General features: G+C 32.5%; 1 long non-coding RNA gene across 3 annotated transcripts; it reads left to right on the top strand.

The window, feature by feature from the left end:
• Positions 1–4,653: 4,653 nt before the first annotated feature.
• LOC109817371 (uncharacterized) lies at positions 4,654–14,535 on the top strand. Of its 3 annotated transcripts, none has more exons than XR_014434653.1 (7): positions 4,654–5,425; positions 5,505–5,546; positions 12,116–12,453; positions 12,536–12,662; positions 12,738–13,004; positions 13,106–13,207; positions 14,081–14,535. It is a non-coding gene; the product is annotated as an uncharacterized LOC109817371 (long non-coding RNA). The 3 variants fall into 3 exon arrangements; XR_002241345.3 differs by having other exon boundaries at positions 5,500–5,546; XR_014434655.1 differs by lacking the exon at positions 5,505–5,546 and having other exon boundaries at positions 4,655–5,425.
• The last annotated feature ends 8,135 nt before the right edge of the window (positions 14,536–22,670 follow it).

Below are 22,670 nucleotides of genomic sequence, written 5' to 3'. Positions count from 1 at the left end.
AAAATTTGCAGGAAACTTTCCTGCGAATTTTTTTTTTGCAGGAAACTTTCCTACAATTTTTTTTGCAGTAAACTTTCCTGCGAATTTTAAAATTTGCAAAAATATATTATCCACGAAAGTATTACCTACAGATAAAATTTCGCAGAAAAATTTGTAGGAACAACGTTTCCTATGAATTTTTCATAAAAATTCGCAGGAAAAGTCGCATGTAATAAGAGAAATTCTAGTAGTGAATGTGACAGTGCTTTAAGTGGATATAATGTATCAGAGGTTAGAATCAATTATGAGGAATAAGTTGTGTTATTGGGAAAAATCTAAGTTTTACATCGACTAAAGATTAGGTAATTGTATAATATAAGTGGAGAACAATCCTCACCTTATAAATCGATTTTATAAAACTAAATTAGGCTCAAATCCACTATTCTAAGATGATATCAGAGTTATCCTGGATCAATAAAAAGGGTCACCTATCCTAGATCATTAGAAAGGGTTACCCATCATTTATCCATGTACCAAGCCCAATAGTGCTGGACGTGAGAGAGTGTATTGGAAAAAACCTAAGTTCCACACATCGACTAAAGATTAGGCAATTATATAGTATATAAGTGGAGAGCAATCGTCACCATATAAGCGACTTTGTTGGGTTGAGTTTGACTCAAATTCACTATTCTAAGATGAGTAGATGGATAAGATATATGAAGACAGTTTGGAGAGGGGCTAGTGTCATATTTTGGCACCACAAATAACAAAAGCTACTAGCAAGAATAACAAGGGTGAAGGAATTGGTGAAGTAGGTGAAATGATAAAGGGATCACTTTTAGAAGAAACAACCAACTTATCAAGTGGAAGGCACAAAGGAAGTAAAGCGACACAGAGAAGGAAAACAGTAAGATCATCATGCTTTTCATTCATTAATGACATCTTTGATGGTGATATAAGGCAATGTAATAGGGTGTTTTGGCTCAAGGATGAAGTAAAGAATGCAAAAAAATATTGGAGTTGGGTACATAGATAGGGGTAATATCTACACAAGGTTACGATGACATGAATGATAAGCTTGTGAAAAATGGAGAGAAGAGACCAAAAGGAGGTGGGAAATCTAAAAGTGGATAAGGAAGGGGAGACTAAAGGGAAATCATGCAGTTAATCTCCTACAATATTAGGGATTGAGGATGAGGTTGAAATGGAAAAGCATAAGAAAGTTGATAGCGAAGGAATAGGCAAATTTAGTGTGCTTGCAAGAGACCAAAATCGAGGCTATTGAAGATAAATTATGCCATGCTATATGGGGAGATAAAGATGTCAAGTGGGTTAGTAGCCTAACAATGAATACTTCAGGCAAATTGTCATGTCTATAGAGTGAAAATTGTGTTGAATTAAGGAGTTCTTTTGTAGGATAAAGGTTTGTTGGATTATATGGAATTTAGAAGGATGGAGAAGAAGAGGTAGTCAATGTTCACTCACCTTCTGACTTTGATTTATAAAAAAATTGTGGAAAAAAAAAAAAAGAAGTGATTGTAACAAGTGGTGTGTGATGGGGGATTTCAATTATGTAATGCAAGAATGAGAGAGACAAGAAGAAGGAAAAAACATATATGGAAATAGGGAGAGGGAAAAATTTAAAAACTTTATTGATGAAGTTGAGCTAGTGGACATCCCATCAATTGGAAGAAACTACACTTGGTATAGGACAAACGATAAATCCAAAAGTAGACTTGATCGAATGTTGGTAACAAGAGAATGATGGTAAAATGGAATAGAAGCACACAATATTTTTTGGATTAAAATATATTTGATCATTGTCTTATGCTCCTAAAAAATAAGATTACTGATTGGGGACCAAAGCCTTTCTAGATTTTTACTGTTGGATAGAAGAGAGGGAGTTTGAGAAGGTTGTAGTGGATGTTTGGTTATTTATGGAAGTTAATAGATGGGGAGCATTTGTTTTTAAGGAGAAAATAAAGGAGTTGAAAAGAAAGATAAAGGAGTGGAATAAGGATCATTTCGACAATGTTCACATAAAAATACAAGAAGTGGAAAAGGAAATGAATGATCTGGATAGGAAAAAGGAGAATATAAATTTGAGTGAGGAAGAAATTACACAAAGGAGGTGGTTACAATAAGAACGGTGGAAATTGGCAAAGTATAAAGAGTTCATAGTAAGACAAAAATCAAGAAGTAAATGGATTATAGAGGGAAATGGTAACACAAAGTATTTTCATGCTATGGTGAATTGGAGGGGTAGGAAAAATGTGATTAAAGGACTTGAAGTAGATGGGTAATGGGTGGAAGATCCTAGCTATTAGGGTGAAAGAAAAGGTTTCTAGATTCTTTCGGAAAAGATTTAGGGGAAGAAGTGTGGATGAGGCTGAATCTTGACGAGACCCATTTTCCTAAAATAATAGAGGATCATAAGGTGTGGTTGACCGCCAATTTTGAAGAAGGTGAAATCAAGGAGGTGGTGTAGGGTTGTGGAAATTTTAAAAGTCTAGGACTAGATGGATTAAACTTCAATTTCATCAAAACTTTTTGGGATGTCTTAAAGGAGGATATTTTTCAATTTGTGAAGGAATTTTATGAAAATGGGGTGCTACCTAGAGGCTCAAATCCATATTTTATTACTCTTATTCAAAGGTGGAGAATCCTTAAGGTTTGAACAACTTTTGACCCATATCCTTAGTAGGTTGCAAGTACAAAATTGTGTCGAAATTGTTAGCTAATAGATTGAAGAGTGTTTTACCAGAGGTTATAGATGAAAGGGAAAGTGCTTTTTTAAGAGGTAGATATCTACTTCAAAGTGCATTGGTGGCTAATGAAGTTGTTGATGAAGCAAAAATAAGAAGAAAAAAAGTTAGTTTTTAAGGTGGACTATAAGAAGGAATACAACTTGATAAATTGGAGTTTTATCTTGTATATGCTTGGTAGGATGGGTTTTGAATCAAAATAGATAAGATGGATAAATCAATTTCTAAGTTCTAGCTTAATTTTGGTATTGGTTAATGCAAGCCCCTTTGAAGATTTCAAGTTTGAAAAAGGTCTTCGCCAAAGGAGATCCATTGGCACCTTTCCTGTTCACCGTGGTTCGGGAGGGTTTTATTGGTTTAATGAAATAAGCATTGTTAAAATGATTGTATTAGGGATTTTTGGTAAGGCGTAACAAGGTGGATGTGAATCTCTTACAATGCGTTGATGATACTATATTTGTTGGGGGAACTAACCTTGAAGAATGTAGTGGTGATAAAGCGCATTATGAGGTGTTTTGAACTGGTGTGAGGTTTAAAAGTAAACTTTGCAAAAAGCAAATTTGAAGGTATAGGGATGAGTGATAGGGGTGTCACTAGATTTGAAAAATTACTATTTAGGAGTTCCTATTGGCGATGGAGACTTGGGAACCTATAATTGCTAAGTTCATAAAGAAGTTGACATCATGGCAAAAAAAAAACTTGTTAATGGCGAGTAGGATTTATCTTATTAACTCAGTTTTATATATCCTTGTTGCCTTTATTTTTTGTAACATCCCACTTTTTTCAAATAGAATAAATAAATATTTTCTTATTAATTAATTGGGAATAAAATATTCCGAGCGATTTGATTTGATAATATCTATTAATTATTTTTTAAAAAAATTCAAATGTATGAGGTAAATCAGTTGGGCTTTTTATTAACAATTTATAGGTGCGGGTGAGAGTTAAGGTTTTGTTTAACACATTAGTAATACTAGGTTTGCCTCACATGCATCTGATCATACTTTGTGATCTAAAAAGGGAAGCAAACCAAAGGCAACCAAAAGAAAAATTCGGAGAGCAAGATCTTGAAACTAGTGTCGATCAAGGTAAGGGGAGAATGAAAGTCTCGCTCTGGGGTGTAGGGCAACGATTGGGTAGCAGGATTGACCCTCAATCCCTAGCACTACATAAAAAGTGCAAAATAGCGACCGAAACTTATCTGTCTCTAATCAGCGACTGAATCAACAACCAATGTGGTATTTGGTCATTTTATTTTCTTAGCGACTGAAATAGAGACCGAAATAATCTGTCACAATCATTTCAATCGCTAAGATATATAGCAATTTAGAGACTTGGTAAATTAGTATCAATATATATATATATATATATATATATATATATATATATATATATGTATGTATAATAAAGATTATTTTTATTATCAATATGAAAAATATTTAAATTTAATTTACAAATAATTATGATAAATATAAATCAAAATAGGTAAGAGGTTAAAAGAATCCCTAAAAATCATCTTATCAATTCCTATATATTCAATACAAACTTCTACTTGCACGAGATTATTTTTAGGAGTTTTTCTTTAACGAAAAAATTTATAGGGATTTTTTTAATTTATCTAATTTAGTTTTTATTTATCATAATTATTTATAAATTAAATATTAATATTTCAAATAAATTATCAATAAAAAATTGTTACAATACCAATTATTTATCATAAATCTAAAATATAATTTATATGTTTAAAAATATTTATGTATATTAATTTTAAATATAATTTATATATTCAAACACAATATTTATTTTATATATAATTTATTATAAATTTTAATTATATATAATAAACATGCTTGTGCATTACAAATGCTAAAATATTAGTTAAGTAAAAAGAAATAAAACCTAAAGCACCCTTATATATATAGGGTGAAATATGAGTATTTTTAGACATTTTTCTTTGATGAAACTTTTTTAGGAATCCTTTTAAATCTTTATATATTTCAACTTTAATATATCATTTTTATTTATAAATTAAATTTTTATATTTAAAAAACAACTTATCAATAATTTAAAATAATATTATATCACCATACAATTATTTTTCATAAATATAAAATATAATTCTACAAATTTTAGATTTTAGACTATTAAATTATTGATGTAAAAACCTTTTTTTTTCTTCTTAAATTATTATAGTGAAATTAAGTGTTTTAATAATTCCTGAAAGTACAAAAAATTATAATTTTTTTTTTTATATTTTTGATGACTCATCTAATCTAATTTTATATTAAATACTTTTTAGAGCAATGATTTAAATAAGTGTTATCTATTTGTTATTATGTAGAAATAACTTATTTGAATAACCACTTTATTAGGATGTTATTAAAATAAATAAATACACAACAAAAATAAAAAATTGCAAAACATTGTAAAATTCCTCCATATTCAAAACCTCTAACCTGCCTAACTCTATCAAAATTGTGCGTGAAAATTGAAGCCGCCCAAATCCAAAAATCCCTTTCCTTTGAAAGCTCCCACATCCCAAATCTCTATTCACTCAATGATACAAAGGGCAAGAGCTACACCAAATTTAGAGGGGGGAACCTTTCATTCTCGCGGCGCTACAAGGCTCTTGACCACAACATAGGGGTTGGGTGGAGGAGATGTAGAGATTTAATGGACCTGTAATGTTTCTATGTTCTTCTCTATTTTTTTTTTCTCTATTGCTGAATATAGTTCTCATTTGATTGTTCTTCAGTGCAGAAATGAAATATAAAACACTACTTTTTGTTCACAACTTCACAGGTATGCAGATTATTGACCAATGTTTTTTTTTTCCCTCACCTCATGGGATTGAATACCATGTGAGGGGCATAACAAAAAGTTTTGATCCTAAATCAAACAAATGCTTGCCATTTTTTAAAATTATTTCATTAGATCTGTTGATAGTTTTTTAAAAGGAAAATTTTCAACAATTTTTTTTAGCTTGCCTTCATGTTAATTAGTATTAAGTTTCTATACTTTTTGATTTTTGTTATGTTTTACAGGTTTTTCATTTCAATTTCAGTAGCTTGCAGTCAATTATTGTGTGAGAGTATTTTTAATTTTTTTTTCATTTAATTTATTATTTATTATATAATTAGTATATATTTTATTTATATTTATATTTATTTTAGAATATAAGGTTGTTTAACTATAAGTTTTTCAAAGAGGAAAAAAGGAGCAAAGTTAGAAAAATATAAAATTCTCTTTTAAATATACTTAGAAAATATTATATTTATATATTTAACACTAAAATAAGTCACTAAAGATAAGTCACTGAAATATTTATGTTTTTAACTTACAAAATTTAATATTTTAATGTTTAAAAATTTAAATTAATTTATTAGTCTCTATAGTTTTACAAACTTTTAATTAGGTCTTTATAGTATAAAATATTAATTAAAAATATCTTTATAATTAAAAATATATTAAAATAATAAATTATATATATATATATATTGTTTCATATATTTTTATTATTTAATATGTTTTTACTGTATATTTATATTTATATCTTATTATTTAATATTTTTTTGCTATATGATGATATTTATTGTAAATATATTAATTAATAAATTATATAATTAGTTTACTAAAAGTATATTATTTTTATTAACTAAAATTTATTATGTATTAATTTTAAACTGGATTAATATTAGATAAATAATTTTAAAAATAATAATAACCTAAGTTCTAATAAAAATTATTAAAAACATTAAATATGAAATTTTTAAAAAAATAATAAGTTAAATTCTATTAAATTTTGAAAAAAATTTAGAGATTTTAAACTAGATTAATGTTTAGATAAGGAATCCAGTTTACATATATATTTTTTAATTTAATTTAATGAGTTCTTGAAAAAATTGGTTCCTACCATTTTAGTTTTAATTATTTTTCATTTCCCCCCATTTTTATCACTAACCCTAACCCTTTTCAGTTCTTACCTTCATTTTATTTGCACATTTCTCATTTTGTCTTGGTTATGCATACAAGTTCATGCTTAGCACTTTGATCATCTCAAGCGAAAAATGCAATGCACACTCTTTGGTGTTCAATAGGCATGATTTCCTTTTCTGCTAAAAACCCTATTTTTCGTCATTTCTTTGGATTCGCTCTACATTAAGTGGTCTTATTTGTTCCTAAACCCGAATATCCCACCCAAGATAAGTGTGGGTAGTGGAATAGTGCGTAGAGGAAGGTCTTGGAGATGGGTTTCATTATTGCCTTTTCCAGTTTTCAGCTCCGCACACTGTAGCCCCCCTCCACTTATCTACTTCTATGTAGAACGAACATGTTGTGTATGTGCAACTTTCACTTTTCTTTGTGTCTTGTATATGCATATAGTGATTTGATGAGTAGCAAGTTGTAGCCTTTCAAATCCATATGTGCAATAAGTGGAGTATGTCTGAGTTATCTATTATGATTATATCTATTTTGTTCCTCTCTTGTTTAATTGATTGGTATCTATGATCTAATGGTTCCTAAAAAATATGTTAATTTTAATTTGAAGCAAAGTAATATGATTGAATAAATGGGAAGTAGGCAATTTGAGTCTTGGAAATGGTTTCATGATCTAGTTTGTAGATATGTACACATAACTACATAACACGCTGCAAATTGATGGGATGGAAAATGTTAGCTGGAATTATATATATTTTCTAAATTTTTAATATCTAGGAAGAAAAAGTGATGTAGGATGTTAATAATGATGTTTTCAGGGGATGTATTTGACTATTTTCTTTTGATCAAGTCTTTTGAAATTGGTTATTTGGTTTAGATCATATGTAAATCAATATGCGAGTAAGATTGTGGAATTTGCTGGTCTTTACTCTTTAGTCAATACCAACCATAATTAAGCTCAATTAGCAATCCTTTTCACCAATTTCATGAAGGGCTTTGATCAGCCTCACAATCTCAATTGTATAAACTTACAGAACCCTTATTTCCTTTGTCACTGGACTTCAACTTCCTCTTGTTATTGTTGGCCATAGATCACATACACCAGTGGCCATAGGATTCTAAACTGTTCCTGTGCTTCTTTGCACCTTTTGTGTTGCCTTGCTGCATTCAGACCAAAATATGGCTTGTATTTCACTACTCAGGATTCTAAACTGGTGGATCTGACATGGCAAAACTCATATGAGTTTGTGAGTCTATCCTTCCAATAATTGTAGTTTCTAACGCTCGAAACCCAAAAAATCAAAATGGTTTCTCAACTTTCTCATTAATGGCCATGGGGTGTTCCAACACTTGTGTTGAGAGTTGGTGTTTTGGAAAGTAGACTCATGTTGTTTGTATTGGTCAACAAATGGGTCCAAGTCAAAGCGTAGATTCTTCAAAAGTGGTTAAAGGTTAAGAAAAGATTGTTATTAGGGCTCATGGAGATTGAGATGTCTGCCAAGGAAAAGTGTTTGACATGATAAAGGGAAATAATACCCCTTCCATTATTATTTCCACACACCATGCAAAAAAGATATGCCTCCCTCCCACCATTCTTAGAAAACAAAGATTAAATTAATACTTTGATTTCAATTGTAAGAGTAAGGTAAATTGCACCATGGTTACTATACAAATATCTAGCATATGAAAATTGTACAGGTATATCTACTAAATGGAATGAAAGAATTTGGGCATGGCTCAAATCAAAGTAAAACCTGGCATATGAAAAAACTAGAAATGAAAGGTTTTGGGCATGGCTCATCACATTTTGTTACGTTAGAAATAACATCCATTCAGACACTATTTAATTAATCTATAAAATGGTTCAAGTATTATCATAGGTTTACAATACAAGTTTACTTAAGTTTGATTGGATACCCTTTAGAAGTCAGTTGAGTAAACTAGAGCTATTAAAATAACTTGCCATAAATAGATATATTTTTTGTATGGATTTATGCTTTAGAAACAATTAGTTAGTTGCATAAATTAGAAATTTAGGTGTTTCTCTGTTGTTCAAGTTTTTATCTATTCTAAGACCAATGCTACACAATTGAACAACTCTTATGCTTTGGTTATTTTAATACTTTTTATTTTTGAATTGTTGTCCTCAAGAGTGCATGTTGTACTACATAGAAAATTCAGATAGAACAAATTGCAAGATTAGTAGGGAAGATCGATACAAAACAACTAATAAGAGGGGTGTTGAAAAAAAGATCCCTACTAAAAGAATGTGGTACTTTCCCCTTATTCCAAGACTAAAAAGGTTATATTCCTCAATGGCCACTACAACTCACATGAGATGACATAATGAGAATCAAAGGGACTTAAATATCTTATGTCATCCATCTAATGGAGAAGCTTGGAAGCATTTTGATAAGGTACATTCAGAGTTTAGTCAAGAGCCTAGGAATGTTAGATTATGCTTATGTGCAGATGAATTTAATCATTTTGGTCAATATGGAAAAACATACTCTTGTTGGCCGGTTATCTTAACTCCATACAATCTTCCACCTGGGATGTGCATGAAAAGAGAATTTATGTTCTTGACTATATTAATTCCATCAAATCCAAAATACAAGATTGATGTATACTTACAGCCACTAACAGATGAGTTGTGTACTCTATGGAATGATGGCACACTAACTTATGATATGTCATTGAGGCAAAATTTCATGATGAAGGTGGCTTTGATGTGGACAATAAATGACTTCCTGACTTATGGGATGTTGTCTGGTTGGTTGACTGCTGGGAGACTTGGTTGCCTCATTTGTATGGATAGATCAAAGGCATTTTCACTTAAAAATAGTCGTAAGATCTCTTATTTTGATTGTCATCATCAATTTCTTCCACACAATCACCCATATAGGAGGAATAAACATTCATTTAAAAAAGGGTTGTTGAGACCTCACACCCTCCTCCATGTTTGTCTAGTCCTAATATATGGAAGAAGTTACTCACTTACCACTTGCCAAAGATAGGGGAGAGAAAAATCCTCCAAATTATGGTGATAAACATAATTGGACAAAACAAAGCAAATTTTGGAGCTTGCCATATTAGAAAACACACCTATGTCATAACATTAATGTCATGCACACAGAGAGAAATGTGTTTAATATTGTGATGGACATTAATGGGAGGACGAAGGATACCAACAATACTTGATTGGATTTAACAGAACTTTGCAATCAAAAAGAACTTGAGTTGAAATATATTGGTCATGGAAAACTTATGAAGCCAAAGGCAACACATGCATTGACCAAATCGCAAAAAGTAGCTATTTGTCAATGGGTCAAGCAACTTAATTTACTTGATGGAAATGCTTCTAGTTTAGGTAGATGTGTTGTCATTAAAGAGAGAAAATTACATGGAATGAAAAGTCACGACTATCATGTTTTCATGCGATGGTTGCTTCCAATTTCATTCGACTCATTACCAAAATCCATTTGGAAAGTTCTTGTTGAACTTAGTAATTTTTTTAGGGAATTGACTTTGACAACATTGAATGTTGAGCAATTAAGAATTATGGAAAATGAGATACCTGTGTTATTGTGTAAGTTGGAACAAATATACCCATCGAGCTTTTTTTATTTAATGGAGCATCTTCCAATTCATCTTCCTTACGAGGCTAGGGTTGGTGGTCCAGTCCAATATTGCTGGATGTATCCTTTTGAGAGGTAGAAAACTACTTATCAATTATATACTATCTATTTTTTTTTCAATTTTTTTAAATAATGCATCCATATTTCTTTATAGATTTTTACACTCCCTAAAAAATAAGGTAAAAAAATAAGGCAAGGGTAGAGGCTTCAATTTGTGAAGCCTATTTAGTGGAGGAAACATCTACCTTTGCCTCCTACAATTATCCTTCTCAAATAGATAATAGAAGGACCAGGACGCCTCCTAATGTTGATGCGGATGAAAGTTCTTTGTCTACTCCTCCTTTATCAATTTTTAACTACCTAGGGAAAGCCAATGGAAAATCTGTAAAATATTTCTTAGATTAATTGGACCTTAAAGCTGCTCACTTGTATATTCTTCAAAATTGTGAAGAGGTTGAGCCATATTTAGATTAAGATAATATTCACTCTTTATACAACATCCATATAGATATGTTAATGTTGTCAGGTTGTGTACTTTTATTAATTTTTTTTTATCCTTGTAGTATTTTGTTGAATACTTAAGAAAGCTCAACCTCACTACTTCAAATGCTTAAGTTGGCTAAGAGATTTCATCAAATTTTGCTGCATGGTTTAAAGAATATGTAGGTTAACATCTAGTAAGTTATTAAAATAACATTTTCCCTTGGTAGATGATGTGTAACATTAATTGTTACATTTTTTTAGGTTTTGAATTCGAAAAATAATGTTGAAGATCCACTATTGTGTAATTTGGCATGGGGACCTAAGCTAAAAGTTGAATCATGGCCATGGATATAAATTCCATACTTTTCTTAGGGGTCAAGGCATGAATTCCTCTAATTGTGGTGTTTCGGTAAGAGGAACCAATGGTCAATTAAAATCTGATTTTTATGGAAAGTTGATTGATATCATTCAATTGGAGTATACTTGCTTGCCTATAATGAAACTAATTCTCTTCAAGTGTGATTGGTTTGATAATACTCCTAATATTGGAACAAGAGTAAATAATAAGTATGGTGTTATTGAGGTAAGGCAATCAAGGAGGTATAATAAGGATTATGATCAATTCATATTTGCACAACAAGCAGAGCAAGTTTACTTCACACCATATCTTGAGGGACATCATGATTGGTTGGCCATAATCAAGACAAAGGCTCATAGTAGAATAAATGACAATATATTAAGTCCAATAGAGAAAGATGTTTCATACTAGGATGACGAGCTTGTAAGGCTTCAGGTCATGCTACATATTGACTCGAAAGTCATTAATGAATCCCTAGCTGATATTGATGGTGATGAAGAAGTAGGTATACAATCTTTTGATCAACTAGACTTGGTGGACGAATTAATTGAGAGGATAGATACATATCAAGTGAGAGTGACAATGACACCGAAAATGAAAGTGATTTCAATGACACAGATACAACTTAGGTAATTTATACACTAAAATTGCCTATATACTTTATTATCATTATTCTTTACATGAGCATAATTGTGGTTGTAACTTGTTCCATTTATACAAATAATTACACAAATAATTCTTGTATCAAGAAAAAATTACACACACAATTACTTGTAATGCTTTTGATATGTGGAATGACTAAGATATATTTCTCTGTGTATAACAACACCTATTTCTATATAATTTGAAATTTGGGTTTACTCTTAACAATTTGGAATATTTCTATACTAAAAGTCTATTGTATAAAATAAATTGCTCTTAAATGTAATATATGTGACAATTTCTACATTCAGATAACAGATAGAGGTAGAGGTGGTGGCTGCAAAGCACCCCGTGATAGAGGTCAAGGTGGTTTTGGGAGAGCTCGAACCACCAATAACACTCGTACTACTCCCCCTCACATTTCTATTTCAGAGTCAATAGTACCCACCCAAAAAAACCCACTTCCTACGGTTCAAGAAGAACCAATTCTCACCTTTGTAGGGGAATCAATTCATAATACACCTACTTCAAGGGACACACCTTCAACACAAGATGCTTCATTCACGCCAAAATACCCACCTCCTCCTCACCTTGTCAAGTCCAGGGATTCATCTGACTAGAGGATTTGGTTGTCTTTGAAAGGCAAAAAGTATGTACATTTTAATTTAACATTTGATTTTTTAATATAACATTGTTTACATATAATTTTGACAATTTATTTTTTTTAATAGATTTGTTCCTGCAAAGGGCCCTACTGATGTCATCTCAGGGATCTTCAAGCAAAAATTTGAGGGAGCATGGCACACTTGGAAGGTTGTAGATGAATCAGTTTGAAATAAGTGGTTTGAAGAGTTTTAGGTAATTAATCATGGTTCTATTTAAAAAAATTTGTGTGTTGTGTTTAGTGTATATCCTAATTTATTTTTCATGTAGAAAGAGTATAAGTGAGATCCACAACATGAGCGGGCTATAAGAATGGATTTTTGAGCACAAGGGGTCAACGATCTTTTGAAAAATGCTATGCATAAGGTCAGCAGATAAGGAGAGTTGGATCCCTGACAATTTTAGGGAAATTTTAGACCAACATTAGGCTTCTGAAAAGTTCTAAAATAAAAGCAACACCGCCAAGGAAAATCGAGCTGTTGAGAATGGAGCAACAACCTACACTAGTGGCTCCATGGAGCTCACTTTGAGAAGTTGGTAAGTTTATTAATTATATTTTCATTTCTATTTAATTTGTTTAAGTTTAATATAATTGATTGGTTTAAGGGATATACCAATTGATATTTAAATTTTTAAAGACTAAGGAGCTTTGTCGACCCCCTACTGCATGAGACTTGGTAGAAAAGACAAAGAAGTTGAAGACTAGAGAATGGGTCAATGAAAAAGTTCGTGACATTGTTGTAAGTTAGCCTTTTTAAGTGAACATTTGCAGCATTGTCAAAATTAAAAAAATATATTATTGGTTGGCTTTGTGTGCATGTGTGTATTGTATATTGTAGAATGAAAGTGTGTGAAAGATACAAATTGTGACAACATTACTAATTAACATGCATGATCTTATATAGTAATTGCTTTCATCACATTAGAAAAAAACATTGTGCATTATACTATTGACATAATGTTTTAAATAGAACCATAGAGCTAGGTATCAAATTAGTGAAACCCCTAAAAAAAGTGAAAAAAAAGAGAGACAAAAACCCAAGTAATTAAGTAATGTGTAGTAAAATAATGAATGTATATCTTTAAATATCAAATTCAATTTTAGATTATTATAAATAAACATAAGAGAACTTTAATTTCTCAACTACATGGTTTAGTGCTTGGATATATTTTGGTTTAAGAAAGCTAATAATGGTGTATATATAGTTGCCTCCACTCTCTTGATGATTTTTAGTTGGTTCAAATAGTTTGTGTAATGTCATCATTGTCTTGTGAGATGCATATCCCTTTCTCTTTATTTTTTTTATTTGGTTCAAATAGTTTGTGTTTAATGTCATTATTGTCTTGTGGGATGCATGTGTTAAATGTTACATCAAATGAAAGTTCTCTATCATCAAGAATAGAATATTGATGTTGTTAATGGTTCATATGGTGATGCTCATATTAATGTAGATAGTTTTGGAATTCAAATAGGATAAGCAAAAAATATTTGACATTATTTACTATAGGAGAAATATAACCAACGTTTAAATGAGGTGAAACAACAAGCCATAGGGGAAGGCACATAGGACTCTGCTTCTACCTCTATCAGTGATAATGAAGTTTATTTGTAGGTTGTTAAGAAGGATGTGAAGGAAAACTTGTATGGGCTTGCTGGATTGGCCGATGACTTCATCCACTCCACACGTCCCCATTCTTCTATGTCCCGAGCATCACTAATCACTGCAGGAGTGATAGAGGAAATGCAAAATAGGATAGCTAAATTAAATGTTGAGCTTACTGCAAAGGAAGCAAAGGAAAAACATTTGGAAGAGCATATACGACAACATGATGAGTAGATGCAATATATTCTACGACACCTCCGGATCGAGCCTTTAAGGCCAACCTCTCCTCTACCAAGTACTACTGTAGATGATCTTGAACACAATGTTGACGATGCTCTTAAGGATATAATAGAAGACCTTTGATTATGCTCTTTTAATTTACTTGTTATAGCTTTTGTGGTTGTATTTCAGATTTACTTTGTTGATGTTCTAACTTTTTATGTTATCGTTATGTTTTTAGTACATCATATTTGACTTACTTGTTTGTCATTGATGAGATGTTATAGAAAAAAAATTAGTATGTTATTGTTTAGTATTTTAAATTTTGAAATTAATATTTTGATGATAAATATTTTGTTATAGTTATTAATAGACCTAAAATTATAATCCTAATTAAAAAAAAAAGAAGAAAATATAGGGGTTAAAATTAACGACTGAATTAGAGACCGATAAATTTAGTAACAAATTAACAAATTAATTTGCTACTGAATTAAAACTAAAATTTTATTTGTTTAGCGACGAAAATGGTGACAAAACAAATCAGTGGCTTTTTTTGTGACCAAATTAGCGACTGAATATAAATGACCATTTATTTTTAAAAAATATTATATAGCGACTGAAATTGCAACCACATTTTTCGGTCGGCAAGTTGGTCACACAAGCTCAGCGACCAATACTATAGCGAAAAATCTGTTTTATATTACTATGCTTGTATTCAGTCACTAAGTAGCAACATAAAAAAATTCGATCGCTGTTACCAACAATGACTAAGCTAATTTTGTCGCTAACTCTAATAGCGACCGAAATACATGAAATAGCGACGGGTTTTGTTGGTTCCTAAATAATTTTTTTTTTGGTAGTGTAGGTTATTCATGTATGTATGCGAAGAGAGATTAAACCTGATCCTTCTATGAACTTGTATGAAACTTAATATTTTGTATGTGATATATGCATGTATTGGTGCATTGATTATAAGGATTGTATGTGATCGTGAATTTGAGTGCTTGTGGATTTCCAAAAAACTCTAAGGATATATATATAGCAGTGACTAATCTCCTCGCTACGTTGGAGGCACCTCAAAGGGTGAGATAGTTGTCCCTAAGATTTAACGCGGCTGCATACACAAGGAAAGATTTGAACCCCTGACCTTGCTTAAGCGTGGATCAACCCTTACCGCTGAACCACACGCTTGGGGTTTAGTCCCCTAAGGATGTTTATAAAACCTTGAGTAGGAATTAATTCAAAATAATTGTAAATTGCATGACTAAAATGGAGATTAATTAGACTATATAAACCCTTTTTAATAAATTAAAAATACTAGAAATCAAAGGAACTTTATATTTGAAAAATTGCGAATTATGCAAAAAGCCTATTTACTGATATTGCGTCGGGTGGTAGCTTGGGCTCACCAAGCACGGGAACCTTAAAATGCTTCCTACCTCGACACGCCAGGCGTGGGCTTGACCTCGTTGAGTGTGGAAGCCTGAAATACTTGTGGCATCATTGACGCTAGGCGTGAGTGTAGTCATGTTAGGCACGAGGGCTCCAAAGAACCTTTGGATGCATCTCGTCAAGCGTAGGGAGGATCATGTCGGGTGTGATTCCTTCCAGAGGCTTGTGGCCTTGCACGTGCTGGGCATAAAGTGTGTTTCATCGGGCACGATTTTGTGTTTGAACTTACTTCTTGTATGTGTGTATGAGCAAGTAGTTTGTGTATATAAATAATCATGATACGTGAAAGTGATAAGTGATAAATTGTTATGTGATAAAGTGTGATGTGTTATGTGATAATTGAATTTGTGTGGTAATGTATTGAGTTTTGAATTTCATGCATCATGTTCATTTGTGTTTTGTGATGGATATGATGCAGAATACACCGCTAGGGAAAACTCTCTTGTAAAAAAGCTTAGGAATTAGTCATAAGGGATAGTTTGGTTTGGAAAGCCCTTGTCTCGCCCATTGTGTACATGGGGCGTAACTTATGTAGTTTAAGTATCCCGACGAGACTCTGTTAGTATATCCTTCTAATGAGAGTGCTATGATGACTTGACCCGACATGTACTTCTAGACTACTCAGCTTTCGAGTAAGGAAAAATGTTTTTATTGGTGCCACATGCACATATATTAGAAGAATCTAGTTGATGTACGATCATGACATCTTGTTTTTGTTTGAACAATATAATGATTGATATCGTGATGGAATGAGATGTACGCTGAGTTTAATCATTGATTTTTATATATATTGTTTGTGTGTGGGGCTACCCAACCTTATTCTACACCATTAGTTAGAGTGAGATATGTTCTCATTCTCCTATTTTTCTTGTGGTTATTTTATACGTGGTTGCAAGAGGCTTCCTTTTTGGAGGAGTCTAGTTGATTGAAGAGAGAACTCCGATACCTGTGATACTGGGAATATTAAATTACGTTTCATGCTTTTTGTTTTAGGATTTTTAGTTTACTTCCTTACAACATGCATGCTTTCCTTAAAGTTGTAATAGTTAGACATTGATTTAGTTTTATTGGAATTTCGAATGTGATACTCTTTAACTTTGTTCGAAATCATTCAACTATGATATTTTCTTTTTATAATTATTATATTATGCATGCGGGGAGATAATGTAAAGAGATGGTTCAATGAGATGTTGCGATGGAAAGTGAGAGATGGCAAAAATACAAAATTATGGCATGATGAATGGGTTGAAGTCAAACACTTGCAACAGGGTTTTAAATTGCGGACCGCATCACGCATTGCGGTTGCAATATTACGATTGCGGCCTTATCCGCAACGGCATCGGACCGCAATTGCGGTGAGACCGTAAATCACGAATTTTTCTGTAGCGTAACGGTGTTGCGTTCGCAACACCTCCGTTTTGAATCCGCAAACGACAACTTAAAAGTGGAACAAGGAATCGTTTTTAAAAAAGTAACTTTTTTTTAAAAAAAAATGTTAACTTTCGGGAAGCTTTTTCAAAGAAGAGAACAAGGATTCAGAGAATATATTCAGTAGATCAATAATGGTTCAAAGTTCAAACTTTGACATAAAAGGTGAAAAACAAAGCATAGAACTTAACTTACACTTGCATTCGGAACTCGGAACTCCCTTGTATCTCTACCAAGAAGAGGAAGCTTTTGTTAATCGTAAGTTTTCTGCCTCTTACGTACCCCTGTTTCTCTTTGATTTTGACTTGAAATGCTTGAATTTGGTTTTCTGCTGCAGTGAATATGGATTCTGGAGTAGTTTGGGGGAAGAACGACGCAATCCATGTCCAGCAACCCTTATGAAATACGAATGAAAACCTAGAAATTTATTTAATTAATTTTTTACTTAGTGGACGTGGGCCTTTAGTGAGTTTGGGAGAGTCACTGGCGCATGAAAAAAAATTAGGTGGTTTGGACGTGGCCTGTACCTTGTAGTTGTGGCCTAATGAGAAATTTATTTTAATATAATTTTTTAATTAGTGAGTGTACGTGGGCCTTTAGTGAGATTGGGAGATTAACTGGTGCATGAAAAAAAAATTAAGTGGTTTGGACGTGGGCCTTGGTACTATTTATTTTATGTAAATTACGTTTTATATCTTCTGTGTTAAATAATTTATTTTATGAAAGTTTTGTTTAACTATTGATTAATTCTTTTAAAAAAATTGAAATTTAATTTAGAAATGAAAACAATAATGATGAATTATAAGCTATATGAAAAAATATCAAGAAACACTATTGTAAAAGAAAAATAACTAAAAATAATTTAATTAAATAGTAGTCCTTAAAAATATTTTTGTAGAAGATAATTATATATATATATATATATATGACTTATAATAAATAAATATTTTTGCCTATATAAATTATTGTAATTGAATTATTATATTGACTTGATAGTGAGAGTTAAAGTATTATATATAATATTTATTTATTTTTCATAAACATGATTTATATAATATTTTAATCTTGATAAATAAGAATTAATTTATACTTACATGACACGTAATTTTTGTGGGTTAAATAATATCTAACACTCATGGGAGTATCCGATTTTAGATTTGAAGTTTGAACACTTTTATTGTTATGGTAATTTTTACTGAAATAAAAAAACATGCACCAATTCAATTTTCCACCTACATTTGAAGTTTATTTTTATTTCTGCACACCTATAATTAACAAAAAAAGAAAACAATCTCACGTGAATAGAAATATTTTTATTTCTTCTAGTTTAGTTTAGTTTAGCAATATTTTTCAATATTTTTATATATAATAATATGTTTAGCCTAATTATATGTATATCAATGTTAGGTTGTTTATATTTATTTTTATTATTATGTTAATTTATTAGTCATTATTATGAAGTTTGAAATATAATTTAATTATTGATTGATATTATATTTTCAAAATTTTATACAGATATATATACACAATGACATCAAATGAAGAATTTCCTATAGGAAGACTCGAAGGTGCTCCAAGCGACGATATTGGATGGCATTTTGGAGTACCTATAGCAAGAAATCGCAACAATGTCCAATGTAAACTTTGTCAAAAGATAATAAGGGGTGACATTACAAGATTGAAGCAACACATAGTACATGATAAAGGTCAAGTAGCAGGTTGTCCAAGAGTCACGTCATTTGTTAGGGAGAATATGATGAAACTTCTCAAAGATAAAAAAGAAAAGAAAATTGACTTTAGAAAAAGAAAATAAGAATTTGAATCTCGATTAAGAGAAGATGATGATGAAGATAGTGACGAGGAGATGATGATAGCTTCGCAACAAAGCATTAGATCACAACGTGAGTGGGAAGATAGACAACGATTCAGACAAAAAACAGAGGGATCTAATAACATCTATGAATCAGGTGGAAGCTCTCGCATGAGTGTTAGTCAAACTTCAAGAAAAGAAGATGCTACTTTTGCTTTAAGATCTACAAATGTGGATCTTGTGAGAAGTAAAAGTATGAAACAACCAAAAATAGGTGGGGGTTGTAGACACCCAATTTCGTCCGGGGGCATACAAACAAGGACATGGACCTCTGTTACGAAGGGAAGGAGCTCCCGAAGCATGCCAACAAGAAGACAGGACTTTAGAGGGCCAAAAAGCACAAATTAAATATTTTTATTGGCCCGGAACGGGCCGTTCCAAAATCAGAACGGGCCGTTCTAAGGTCCAGAACGGGCCGTTCTGAGGTTCCCAAAAGGCCAAAAACCCTAATTTGGAACGGGCTGTTCTGAAATTAGAACGGGCCGTTCCAATATTGGAACAGGCCGTACCAAACTCCTCAAAAAGGGCTAAAATGGTTAACTGGAACGGGGCTGGAACGAGCCGTTCCTAAACCGGAACGGGCCGTTCCTAAATCTGGAACGGCCCGTTCCAAGGCCGTTCCGGTCTAAGAAATCACATGTTATTCTCACTACTGGAACGGACCATTCCGATTTCAGAACGGGACGTTCCAGTATACGAATTTTACATGCAACGACCATATCCAGAACGGCCGTTCCGATTTTGGAACGGGCCGTTCTGGACCCCTTTCCCGAAGTCTATAAATAGACAGTTGGGGCTCATTTCTCAGGACTCTGAAATTTCGTCCAGACTTCCTATAGCTCGAAATTTCTCTCTTTTTCTCTCTTCCCCTCTCTTTTTGTATTTCTTGAGATTTTTGTGAGGCATTGTAGTGTGTAGGGTTGCCAAAAAGCACCCAAATCTCCATCTTTGAAGATTAATAGAGCTCGTTCAAGAGGTATTCAAATCAATTTTCTTCTCTCTATTTTATTTCTTACATTTGATAAATATTGTTTATAATAAGAGCAATCATGTAGATATTTTAGAGTCAATTGTTAATTTAAATTTTAAATCATGTAAATAATCATCAATAAAAGGGGATATAATATTTAATTTATTATTTCTTATCGCATTAACTTCATCATAGGGTACCGATTTAGGGTATTGTAAGGGTGCTTAATACCTTCCTTACACGTAACCGACCCCCGAACCCAATTCTGGTTATCAAGGCCATTATTGGATCTTTTAAAAATCTTTTCTTTTTCCAATGTTTTGAGTAAAACATTGGTGGCGACCCCATAGAACCTATTTTCAAAACCATTGATTAAGGATTAGTCTGGTGTCCGGGCATTCCTTAATTGATGAGATCTTTAAAAGGATGTTTAAACCATTAGTCGCAAGATCGGAAATTTTCGGGTTGCGACAGATGGCGACTCCACTGGGGACGTTTTAAGAGGGTCAGGCCCATTTAATTGATGAAGTTCATAAAATAAAAATAAAAATATAAATATTTTCCCCTTTATTTTGTTTGCTTTATTTGTTTGGCTTTAATATTTGTTTGCTTGTTTAAATTCAACATTTGTTTGAAATAAAAATTGTACACAATCCTTTGCACACAACAGTTCCCCCTACACCCGGGGGCATGAGAGTAATAAACATAGGGAGTGGTTGACGTACGACCGGCCCAAGTTTGGCCTTAGAGCCTGCGAGCCTTGTCGGAAATCACACTCAAGGTGATAACCGGTTACTCTAGCCCGAAATACTGCGACAGACCTTAGAGTTTGCCAGGTGACGGCGACAAAGATATTGGGTCCCTATAATGGGGGAACCTTGGGGGCCTTAAGACCAGTGAGATTAGAACTATCCTATACAATGCACTTTTCTTGCAGGGACCACAGACCAGATTTAAACGTGATTGTTCGCGGGTGTACATTTGTTTGAGCATATGTGTGTTGCATTTGTTTGTGTTTATTTATTTCAAATAGATAAGAATTACAAACAAATAAATATTAATAAAAAATATAAAAAAATTTAACTCCCTTCTATATACCCTAACTCTAAGGCATCATATAGGGTAGTCTATTTCAAAAAAAAATATTTATATATATATAGCAAAAATCATGCATCATAACTCTTAGTCAAAAACATGATAAAGTTTAGGTAAAAAATAAATATCATGCATCTTCTAGGATAATGCATTAGCATACATTCATTAGAAATGGAAGGCACATATAATAGTATGCAAAGAATGTTCTCTAAATAAAAATCAATGAGAATGATATCTGTTGAATTTCTCATGTGTCTTTGCATCCAATTTTACGTTTCATATAGATAACACGCCTTCCTTGTAAATAATAAATAAGAATAAAAAGGGAAATCTAATTTGTGCGTGTTAGCCGGATAATGGAAATTACTATAATCAAATGCGAACCTTGACACATCAAATCGGGGAACACTTATCAGTAATTGGGGGCATCACACGCCCAAATCGATGATTCAAACGTGAAGGCTTTCCCATGCAAAAACAACAATTGCCGGGATAGGAGGAATGATCAATAATGGACGAATCCTTCCTTCTAGGGAATTACAAGACAAAACCAATTAAAGAATAAAGGCATTGCATGACAAAAACCCGCTAGGATGAAAACCCGTAAAGGGCGTCTTAGGCAAAAATTAGGGTGGAGAAAAAAGAATCAAAATCCCGATAGGATACGTCCTATGCAAAAGTTAGGGACATATAAAAATAAGAAATGTCTATCTAAGTTGGAATCGAAAGGTGGCTCGAGTATTCCCTTTAGAAAGCAGGAATTCATAAAGGTTTCACTCCGAAGTCGAAACACCCACACTCAAGCAAGTGGGAATGTGTTCTTAACGTAGTTCAACCAATCGTCAACCATGCCTCTCTAGGGGGCAACCTCGGTTAATCTCTCTGTGTATGAATCACGAACTCGGGGCATGCCCGGGCCTTCGAGCTTTGTTAAAGGGGCACGTGTAAATTGAAAATTCTATTTTAATGCCATACACTTTTCTACTTCATTTCTCTTCTCCCTCTAAATATCCACTCTAGGCCTCATCCATCAACCCTTAACAAACAAAATGTATTTGCAACAAAGATGTTACTCAATAATAGAATGGAAAGGATAACAAAGGAACAATCAGGAATTCAAACATGACTAGGTTTGATAAAAAAAAAGACATCTCATACCTCATGAGTGCTGCAAAAAAAAAAAAATGAAGGCTCGGCAGGAAATCCACTAAGGGGGCTGCGCAAAAGTTAGGGCAAGATCTGTTAGGCGATCCACAAGTAAAAATGGGCAACCTAGGCAAAAGAAAAGATCAAAAGAAAAATGTCCATTAGGGAACACATCTCAAGTGACCTAGGCAAAAATTAGGACGTTAAAGCAACAACCTGAGTTGAAAAATGAAAGGCGGCTCAGAGGAATCATCCAATTAGAGTACGACCCCAAGTCATCACTCCACTTTCCAAAAAGGCTAAAACACAATGATAGCTTCCTTGTAGCAAATACGTTTTGTTCGATAACCCTAAACACTAAAGCCTACCTTGGCCAGCCCTTCTTCTAAAAAACCCTTTTTGAAAAATCCCTTCTAACA

This window comes from Cajanus cajan, chromosome 1, assembly GCF_000230855.2.
Source record: "Cajanus cajan strain Asha chromosome 1, NIPB_CcT2T_4, whole genome shotgun sequence".
Taxonomy (NCBI): domain Eukaryota; kingdom Viridiplantae; phylum Streptophyta; class Magnoliopsida; order Fabales; family Fabaceae; genus Cajanus; species Cajanus cajan.
The sequence above is the reverse complement of the archived record's forward strand: the minus strand, read 5'-3'. Positions and strand labels throughout refer to the sequence as shown.